Source organism: Bos taurus, chromosome 2, assembly GCF_002263795.3.
Source record: "Bos taurus isolate L1 Dominette 01449 registration number 42190680 breed Hereford chromosome 2, ARS-UCD2.0, whole genome shotgun sequence".
NCBI lineage: Eukaryota > Metazoa > Chordata > Mammalia > Artiodactyla > Bovidae > Bos > Bos taurus.
In genome coordinates this window covers 49,910,135-49,921,078 of record NC_037329.1, presented here as the reverse complement: position 1 = coordinate 49,921,078, position 10,944 = coordinate 49,910,135, and the positions used below count along the sequence as shown (strand labels likewise).

At 40.6% G+C, this 10,944-nt stretch overlaps 1 pseudogene; it reads left to right on the top strand.

Annotated features, from left to right (window-relative positions):
* The first annotated feature begins 1,461 nt into the window (after nt 1-1,461).
* Nucleotides 1,462-10,203, top strand: LOC526380 (mitochondrial adenyl nucleotide antiporter SLC25A23-like; annotated as a pseudogene).
* Nucleotides 10,204-10,944: the final 741 nt, after the last annotated feature.

Sequence of the window (10,944 nt, the reverse complement as noted above, 5' to 3'; positions counted from 1 at the left end):
AAATTTCTCATCACAGGGAAAAGTTGTAACTCTGTAGGGTGTTGGATACGAATGTTAACTGGTCTTACTGTGCTTATCATTTTACTATATATACAAATAGCAAATCATATTGCATACCTGAAACCAATACAGTGCTGTATGTCAATTACATTTCAATAAAAAACTTTGAAAACTATTGACATTAATTTCTCCAGTTTTGATATTCATATATTTAAATTAGCTTTATAATATAATACACTAAGTGAGGAATATTCTATAATTTAAAATATATATGGAATATACATTTAATTTACTTTTAGATGTGCATTTGAGTCATTGATAGAGTAGGAAGGAAAAGGAAGAAAAGAGAGATGGAAACATTTGGTAAATTACCAATAACAGGCAGCATTTAGCGGGGATTTTTTTTTTTTTTTTAGAAAAAGGATTGAGGTAGAGTTACAGGCTATTGCCATCAGCCAGCAGAAAAAAAAAATTGAGGTTCAGCAGAAAGATGTGGATTGTCTCATTATTTTCTAAGGATCATGTGTGTGGATTGGGGGTATGGTGTTGACATTAGTGGGACTTTCAGTCAGTCAAAGAGATATAAAACAGGCTCCAGTTTCATGTAATTGAAGGAAGTGGGGCTGGGAAAGTTGTGTTTCTAAGTCATGACCACAGCATTACCCATCCCAAAGGACCTTGAAATAGAGCTGCAGCTGCCAGCTTCACTCACCTCCAGCACCAACACTTTGAATCATTTCTGAAAATAAATATTCAAGAACTCACAAATGTATTTGTTTAGAAAGGTAAATTTTAAACAAGATTTCACCTCCTAGATACAGAAAATACTCTCATTCCAATTTCTAGTATCTCTATGCAAGAGACTACCTTGGCATTTATAGTGTTCCCTAGTAGAGATTAGGGCTGAAAATATTACATTTATTCAGCTGGGAGGATGGCAATGAAAGTAAGAGATAATATTTAAACTGACTTGCTTCATGTTTTGAGTATTTTTAAAAATTGTCTTTTAAAGAGTTTTGCAATACCCTTTTTATGAAAAACATATTATCATAGCCATATATTGCTTAATACTTAGAAAAGGCAAAGGTGTAACCGAGAAGGACCTTAAGGGGGTCTTCCCAGGACAGGCCTTCCCCACATTCTCTGCTTTAGCTCCTCTCTGAAGTACCCAGATTATAGTATGTGATGCAAATTTCTTGAGTTGTTTTGCAGCCTTGAACTCCTGCCCCCACTGGAAGATGTTAATGACTTGATGACCCTGAATACATAGCCCCAGTCTTCCTGGAGCCTAAGGACTGAGAATGCTAACCCCTGTGACACCTCACTGCAACCTCACCACCAGCCAATCAGAGAATTGTGCACAAGCTGATCATAGACCCTGTGACCCACCTCCCCTCACCTGACTTCTAAAAGTGCCACGCAGGGGAAATCTGTTCAGGCTCTGGTTCAGGAAGATTCTACATGCGGCGAAACAACAAAGCCTGTCAGCCACAGCTACTAATTCTGTGCTCCAGAGTTCAGGAGCTGCAACGACTGAAGCCCACACGCCCTAGAGCCCTTGCCGGGCAACGTGAGAAACTACCACGATGGGAAGCCTGCACCCCGCACCTAGAGAAAGCTCCTGCATAGCAACAAAGACCCAGTGCAGCCAAAAAAAAAAAAAAAGGACTTTGGTGAAACCCTTTGGGGAGTTCATGACTTTTTAGGGCAAGAGTCACCCATTTCCTTGCATGGCCTGCAATTAACTTTCTCTGCTCCAAACGTCAGTATTTCAGTTTGTTTAGTCTCTCTGTGCATCTGGCACATGAACTTGCCTTAACAAAAATAACTTTATAATTGAGAAATCTAGCATCACCTGAAATCATTCAGTCTCCCTGATAATGGGACAAACATATTTCTCTCCATGGTTGAAGGACTGAGAAGTACACAATATCTAAGAATGCATTATCCAACCAAAACCCAAAATTCCTATTTGTAACTAGAATCTAATCATGAGGAAACACTCAGATAATCCGAATTGAGAGAAAGTGGGCTTAGAGACTTAAAAAATCAGCGTTATTAATTTGGAAATGAAATTATTATTTATACACTCTGTGCTCAGTCATGTCTCTTTGTGACCCTAGGGACTGTAGCCTGCCAAGGTCCTCTGTCTGTGGAATTTTCCAGGCAAGCTTCCTGGAGTGGGCTGCCATTTACTCCTCCAGGGGATCTTCCCAAACTAGGGATCGAACCCATGTCTATTGCATTGGCAGGTGGATTCTTTACCACTAGTGCCATATAGCAATCCCATTGGAAAATGCTGGGAATCAATAAATGCTGTGTATGATCCTTGATTGCTTTTTGGAATAAAAACAAAGTAAAAAACTGAAAATACAAAGAAACAATTAAAAAAAGTTACAAAGGATATTATTATTGTGATGGGGAAAATTAAATATGGGATCCATTTTAGATAATAAGATCAATTTTAAATTTCTAGAGTATTTTAATGTGTGAGTATGTAGAAGAATATTCTTATTCTGGGAGATGGATGCATCCTAAGGTATTTTAGTTATAACACAATAGAGTTAAAGGAATATGGATATGAGCAAATGTTAAGAATTGAAGAATTTTGGTGAAGAGTTTGCACAGTTTATTGTACCATTCTTTCAACTTTCCTGTAGGTTTGAAACTTCTCAAATACTAACTTGGGAAAATAATTTAAAAATAAAAACCCATTGTATTTTTAGTGCATGGTGGTTGTGGTTTAGTCACTAAGTTGCATCGTGTCCAACACTTATGACCCCATGGACTGTAGCCCGCCAAGCTTCTCTGTCCATGGGATATTCCAGGCAAGAATACTGGAGTGGGTAGTCATTTCTTTCTCCAAGGGATCTTCACAACTCAGGGATTGAACCCAGGTCTCCTGCATTGCAAGTGATTTTTTTTTTTTTTTTAAACCACCTGAGCTAGGAGGGAAGTCATTTTAGTGCATAGATGTTCTCAAATAGAAATCAGTGTTAGGTGATTTTATTTGGTTTTGCATGCTAAGTCGCTTCAGTCAACCTCTTTGTGACCCAATGGGCTGTAGCAACACCAGGCTCCTCTGTCCATGGGATTCTCTAGGAAAGAATACTGGAGTGGGTTGCCATGCTCTCCTTCTAGGAATCTTCCCGATCCAGGAACCGAACCCGTACCTTTTAAGTCTCCTGCATTGTCAGGTGGGTTCTTTACCACTAGCACCACCTGGGAAGCTCTACGTGGTTTTAGGTACATTGTTTAATCTAAAATCTTATCCGAAAGTTAGATATTCTTTTCTTTACAGATGAAGAAAAAAAAAAAAAAAAAAAACCTCAAAGGAAGCACAAGTTATTCAGTAAAAAGGCTGCTCTTTGACAATTATCCTTACGACTACTTCTTCAACCTCTCCCAAGATCCAACTTAGAGAAGTTTTTATTCAAGAATTGCAGTTCTGAAAACTACTGATATTCTCAAAGAAAAATAATTTGATTTCAGTTCTAAATCTTCTAATTCCTGATCCATCATTTTTATTATTTTAAAAAAGTATTCTTTAAGACATTTTTACATAAGCAATAAATATCTTTCTCTTAGCATCTGCCTCAGTTCCTCCTAAAATTTCTAACAATCTGTTTCCTAGTATATGAGTCTATGTATATACTCACTCATATGAGTGAGTATACTCATACTAAAATAATATTTTTCCTCAATATCATTTTTCTTAAACTCTACTTCATATATCCTAGTGAGTTTCTCTACTAAAATATCAAATAACTCTCTTTTCAGTTTAAACTTCTCAGTGGCCTACCTAATTGATTTCTCAAATGCAGCTAACAGCCATGTAACCTCTGGTGTCCACCCTGCAGTTATTATTGTGTTATCTATATAGGCCTTCCCTAGGGGGCTGCTCCACCGCTGCTAACATTAGACCCCACCATTCTCTTTCCCAAAGATTTGCTGCACAGACTCACGGGCACTGCAGAAATCCGCACTGTGCAGCCCGCTGGCAGCATGACTTGTAGCTGCTGTATCTTACCACTTTGTAAATACTATTATAAAGTTAATGTATGTATGATCATCAGGTTTTTTTGTTCGTTTGTTTTTCTGGTTTTTTTTTTTTAATATTTTCAGCATATCACTAGCATTTGCGTCTGTTTCTTCCTTTTTTTTATTCTTTTGAACTTATTTTGAGAGCAGTTTCTGAAATACAAAGCAGATAGAACAGAAATAATTTTCTAAGTGTCCTTTTCCCCTCTTTTTCTTTTTTTGGTAGAGATTCAGCTTGAACATAATTTTAGATTTCAAGGAGATCTGCACTCATCTGAAGGCTGGGTCAAATGGGCTCTTTATAGTCAGTTTGGATGGACTGTTTGAATCATGGGTATAGGGACATGGAGGGAAAGAGAGTGGAACTGGTGCAAAAAACAAGATGACTGTGTTCACCAAGAGTGCTTCATAGAGAAATAATATGGCCTCATCCCTGTCTCCACTGGCCTATCTCCTGTTCACTCAGGCCTGACTCTTCAGGAAAGAGTAGAATAAATGAATAAATCTCATTACTCTGTCACTCTCATGGACTCTGAGAGCACTGTCTCACCACTGGTGGAAGTCTTATGGCTAAAGCAAGTATGGCAATTGCAGATGGCTGAGGTACAGATGCCTGCAGCAGCTAGGCTGGCAATGGCAGTGATCTCTCTAGGACCAACACTACAGAAAATGTGAGTTATTGGCAAAGGTACCCAAGATTCTGGCCTTAGGCAACAGCAGCTTTCACTTGGCTTCTGCGAGTTTAAGCAGTACACTGGAAACCTAGGCAGACACTGGTGTGATCCCTTTAGTTAATAGGAAGCAGCATCATAATGAGCCACCAGAGGAAAATAGGAGAAGATTTATATTCCACAATTAGGAGCTAGTTCCTAATATGATGTCCCTGTGGAAATCCCAATAATCAGTTTAGAGACAGTTAGAACTTCTAGGGTTCCTACACATGAGTGGAACTTGGGGAAGGTCAGACAGAGAAATACGATGGTTGGCTCTCTCATTCTACAAGTAGAGTACTGCTAGGTATAAATGTTAAGGTTTCCTTTACCAGAAAAGAAAAATATATGTATTTTCATGGGTGCCTGACACCACACTATCTTAGGTTGTAATGTCTTTTGACCAATAATTGGAATCACATCTTTCCTGTGGAGAAATTCTTAGAAATACTACAAAATAGAAAGCAATCAGCAGTCATCTGCTATCTTAAAGATTTGAGAGTAAGTCAGAAGAAAATATTGAACTCAGTAGGAGTGATGAAATTTATTATGAAATGATTAATTTAGTTTTAGATACACCAATTATACTATTACCATGGTATTTATTAACATAGCACAGTGATTAGGCAATTGAGGTAGAGGCCAAGGAAGTGCTACTGGAAAGGAAGGAAAGATCCCTTTCCAGTATCTACAGCTGGGAGAAGAGATATTGTTACTGAAATAATAATTTTATAATTCTGTATGCTTCCCTGGTGGCTCAGATGGTAAGAATCTGTCTGCAATTAAGGAGAACTAGGTTCAGGCCCTGGGTCAGGAAGATCCCCTGGAGAAGGGAATGGCACCCCACTCAGGTATTTTTGCCTGGAGAATTCCATGGACAGAGGAGCCTGGCAGGCTACAGTCCATGGAGTAGCAAAGAGTTGGACACGACTGAATGACTAACACTTTCACTTTCATGACACAAATTATTCTTAGCTATGTATTTACTCTTTGCTAGTTTTCTCTCAACTTTCTTTCTTAAGTTCCATATCTTTCAATTTTTTTTTAAATTAGTTTGATGGAATACCAGTTTTAGAATTTCTTTCAGGCGCAGCTTTAGGCAGAGAAATTTTCTGAATCTTCACTTTTCTGGAAAATGCTTTGCCATGTCATTTTAATGCCAGTTTGACTATATATAAGATCCTAAGTTTGAGAGAAAATAATTTTCTCTCAAGACTTTGAAGATATTGACATTAAGAATGATTTTCTGACTCTCCTTTATTTATTCAGATTTAATCTCACTTATGCATATTTCCCACATAAGAAAATAGGAGATACAGTGGACTCTTTCTTTGAGAGAGAGAGAGAGAGAGAGAGAGATAAATATATATAAACTTTCTGTAACTTCCTTGGCCCTCCTCCACCATCCCTTTACTTTGAATGGTAGATACTAACAGAAAAACCATATCAAAATTCTCAGAAATGTTAAAGAAACTTGGAAGCTATGTCAAAACAGAATGGCATTGAAACATGTATAATATCATATATGAAAAAAAAAAAGTTCTGGAAATGAAAGTGAAAATTGCTCAGTCATGTCCAACTCTTTGTGACCCCACAGTCTATACAATCCATGGAATTCTCCAGGCCAGAATACTGGAGTGGGTAACCTTTCCCTTCTCCAGGGTATCCTCCAAATCCAGGGATCAAACCCAAGTCTCCCTCCTTGCAGGCAGATTCTTTACCAGCTGGGCCACAAGGGAAGCCCAAGAATACTGGAGTGGGTAGCCTTAAAAAAAAAAAAAAAAAAAAAAAAATGACTGTTAAAGCTATAAAAAGCACTGTCTTATTGGGATGAGGGATTGGGAAGAACAGAGCCAAATGTTAAATCATAGGACAATCCCACAGGTGGAAATAAAAGAGCTTTTCTTTTGTACATGTGATAGCTCATGGTCTTTTTCTCCTCTATTCTATGGACATAGTGACACTCACATTTGCCTGATCAGGTAAAGAATCATCTGTAATAAGTGATGCACTGTGTTTGTTTCTCCAGCAACTCATTTTCTCTATAGAAGCTTTCAATCTCAACTTTAATGATTTATTTATGGTACAAAAGTTTATTTTACTATGATACTCTAGAAGCTTTACACATGTAAGTAATATAATGATTCATGTTTTATTTTTTTTATTTTTATTTTTTTGATTCATGTTTTAAATATTTTTCTCAAACCATTTATTAGAGGTATCTGTCACTTAGAACTATATGCAGAAAGCAACTTTTGAATTTAAATATTATCAAATATCTATATTTGTTCATTTTTAAAATTTATATTGTTTTTGCTATAATACATGTTGAGTATAGAAACAGTTAAAAAAAAAATCTAAACAAGAGGAAAATACCAATCTCTGGTATTCTATTATCCAGAAATAGGTGCTACAGTATTTTGGTTTGTATAATTTCCATTATTTCTCTAAACCTAATGTAGTAAGTTTTGAAGACAGGATGCTTATTTCATGGCAGTGTGTTTTAAAACTGCATTTGAAATCATGTTTTCCTTTATGTTCTGTTCACTTCCCTAAATCTAATTTTAGTTTTGGGTAAATGAGTTTTATAGTATAGTATTATATAAGAAAAGGGATTTTTTATCTCATCTACTCTGAATCCAATTTACATCAGGAAACTCTACCCTATATACCATTTCCATAGGGTAGAGGAGGAAAAGGTTCATCCGCTATTAACACATGGACAAGGAACACTTCTTTTTCAGATGCTTCTCTGCTTATATGCCCTGGATGTGGCAGTTACTAAGTTTCTCTGTGTCCTTGCTTCTTATAGCATGCCCCTAAAATGGAACCCCAATAGCACGGAAATCACTTGCTGCTACTGCTAAGTCCCTTCAGTTGTGTCCGACTCTGTGAGACCCCATAGACGGCAGCCCACCAGGCTCCCCCGTCCCTGGGATTCTCCAGGCAAGAACACTGGAGTGGGTTGCCAATTCTTTCTCCAATGCACGAAAGTGAAAGGTGAAAGTGAAGTCCCTCAGTCGTATCCGACTCTTATCGACCCCATGGACTGCAGCCTAACAGGCTCCTCCATCCATGGGATTTTCCAAGCAAGAGTACTGGAGTAGGGTGCCATTGCCTTCTCCAGGAAATCACTTGAGGTCTTGTTAAAACTGCAGAAGTGAAGTGACGACAGTAAAGTGAAGTTGCTCAGTTAAATCTGACTCTCTGTGACCCCATGGACTGTAGTTTGCCAGGCTCCTCCATATATAGGATTTCCCAGGCAAGAGTATTGGAGTGGATTGCCATTTCCTTCTCCAGAGGATCTCCTGGATCACCTGGATCTCCCACACTGCAGGCAGACTCTTTAACATCTAGGCTGCCAGGGAGCTAGATGCTTCACTGCTTATATGTCTTGGATGTGGCAGTGATTAAGTTTCTCTATGTCCTTGCTTCTTACAGCATGGTCCAAGGATGGAACCCCAATAGCACAGGAATCACTTGAGGTCTTGTTAAAACTGAAGAATCTGGGCTTAAATATTATAGAGAGACATAACCAGAACTTTCTATTTAACAGTAACTCAAGGTGATCTTTGGAGAAGGCAATGGCACCCCACTCCAGTACTCTTGCCTGGAAAATCCCATGGACGGAGGAGCCTGGTAGGCTGCAGTCCATGGGGTCGCTAAGAGTCAGACATGATTGAGCAACTTCACTTTGACTTTTCACTTTCATGTATTGGAGAAGGAAATGGCAACCCACTCCAGTGTTCTTGCCTGGAGAATCCCAGGGACGGGGGTACCTGGTGGGCTGCACAGAGTCGGAAATGACTGAAGCGACTTAGCAGCAGCAGCAGCAGCAAGGTGATTTTTAAACTGGAGTTCTGAGAAGCTGTTTTTCAGCCATAGCTTCCATCAGGCCTTTCTTTCTGGAGGCTCTAGCTTTCCCTAAGCTCTGAAAACACCAGTCCTCCCTTGCCTCTTCACCTCAGGGATAGCAATGGTTTCTCATTCTCATTACTCCCTTCCTGTTCCCATTCTTTGTGAATTTCTTTAACTTCACTTATACCACTGTAAATATCTCCTTCAATAAAGTCTCCTTTTAAATTTTGGTTTTCTCTGGGTATACGCCCAGAAGTGAGATTGATGGGTCATATGATAATTCAATTTTCACTTTTTAAGGAACCTCTGTAAAAGCACTATTTACAGTGGAAGCAACCTAAATGTCCATCAAATGAATGGATAAAGGATATGTGTGTGTGTGTGTGTGTGTGTGTGTGTGTGTGTGTGTACAGTCACTGCCTTCTACAAGTGCCAGGGCCCAGCAGGCAGCGCTGAGGCTGGCAGGGCCCCAGGAGAGGGAGGGGAGGAGAAGCCGTCAAGCAGCGGCTGAGACCACCGCTGAGCCTCCCTTCCCCTCTGTGGCCAGGCGCCATGTAGGGAGGGGTGGGGAGAGGCGTCAGGGCTGGGGTCTTCTTTTCAAGGAGCTGGACAGTAATAAGCATGATCACGTGGACATCCGCAAGTTGCTCCAGGGACTGGCCTGCCTGGGCTGGGGCCACCAGGACCACGGCGGCCAACAGGGCATCTCCCCTGAGGGTGACGCTGACCCAGATGATGGCCTTGACCTAGAGGAGTTTATCCTCTACCTGCAGGAGCAGGGACAACGCCTTCTACTTCTGTTCCAGTCTGGACCACAATCAGGATGGCCATTTCAACGTCTCTGAGATCCAGCAGAGTTTCCCAGCCCTGAGCATTTCCATCTAGCTGGAGCAGAGAAAATCCTGCACAGCATAGACACGAGATAGCACCATGCCCATTGACTGGCAGGAGTGGCGTGACCAGTTCCTGTTGCATTCACTGGAGAATGTAGAAGACGTGCTGTATTTCTGGAAGCATTCCATGGTCCTGGATATTGGCGAGTGCCTGACCATCCCGGATGAGTTATTGGAGCAGGAGAAGCTGACTGGGGAGTGGTGGAAGCAGCTGGTGGCGGACGCAGTGGCAGGTGCCATGCCCTGCAGAGGCACAGCCCCTCTGGACCATCTCAAGGTCTTCATGCAGATCCACACCTCCAAGAGCAACCGGCCGAACATCCTGGGGGGCCTCCGGAAGGAGCATGATCCAAGAGAGGGGCGTGCGCTCCCTGTGGCGTGGCAATGGATTAACGTGCTCAAGATTGCACCTGAGTCAGACATCAAATTCATGGCCTATGAGCAGATCAAGTGAGCCATCCAGGGGCAACAGCAGACACTGCACGTGCAAGAGCACCTTGTGGCCGGCTCCCTGGCTGGCGCCACATCCCAAACCATCATCTACCCCATGGAGGTGCTGAAGACGCGGCCGGCAAAAGAGGCTGCTGGACTGTGAGTGGCCGGTTCTGGAGTGAGAGGGGCCCCTCGCCTTCTATAATAGCTTACCTGCCCAACAGGTTCTGGGCATCATCCCCTATGTGGGCATCAACCTGGCCATCTAAGAGGAGACCTGCATTCAATCCCTGAATCAGGAAGATCCCTTGGAGAAGGAAATGGCAACCCACTCCAGTATTCTCTCCTGGAGAATTCCATGGACAAAGGAGCCTGTCAGGCTACAGTTCATGACGTCGCAAAAGGCTGTGACACAACCGAACAACTGACACACACACACACATATGCACACAACAGAGTATCACTCAACCATTAAAGAATGAAACTGGGTCATTTGTAAACGTGGATAGACCTAGAGAGTGTCATATAAAATAAAATATGTCAGAAAGAGAAAAACAAATATTGTATATTAATGCATATGTGCAGATTCTAGAAAAAATTGTACCAATGAACCTGTTTGTGAGGTAGAAATAGAGACATGGATGTAGAGAACATGGACACTAAGTGGGGAAAGGATGTTTGGGATAATTTGGGAAATTGGGATTGACATATATACATTAATACGTATAAAAAAGATATAACTTGAGAGCCTGTTCTATAGCACAAGGAACTCTCCTTAGTACTCTGTAGTGACCTAAATGGAATGAAATCCAAAACAGTGGTGATATATGACACATATAACTGATTAACTTTGTTGTACAGCAGAAACTAACACAACATTATAAAGCAAAGAAACCCCAATAAAAAAAAGTCTCTTTAAAACCCCAGAAGTGGGTGCTTTTTGTTTCCTTCCAGGAACCTGGCTGATCACCTCCAAATAACTGGTCTTGGTAGTTGGGAGTTTCTCTCAT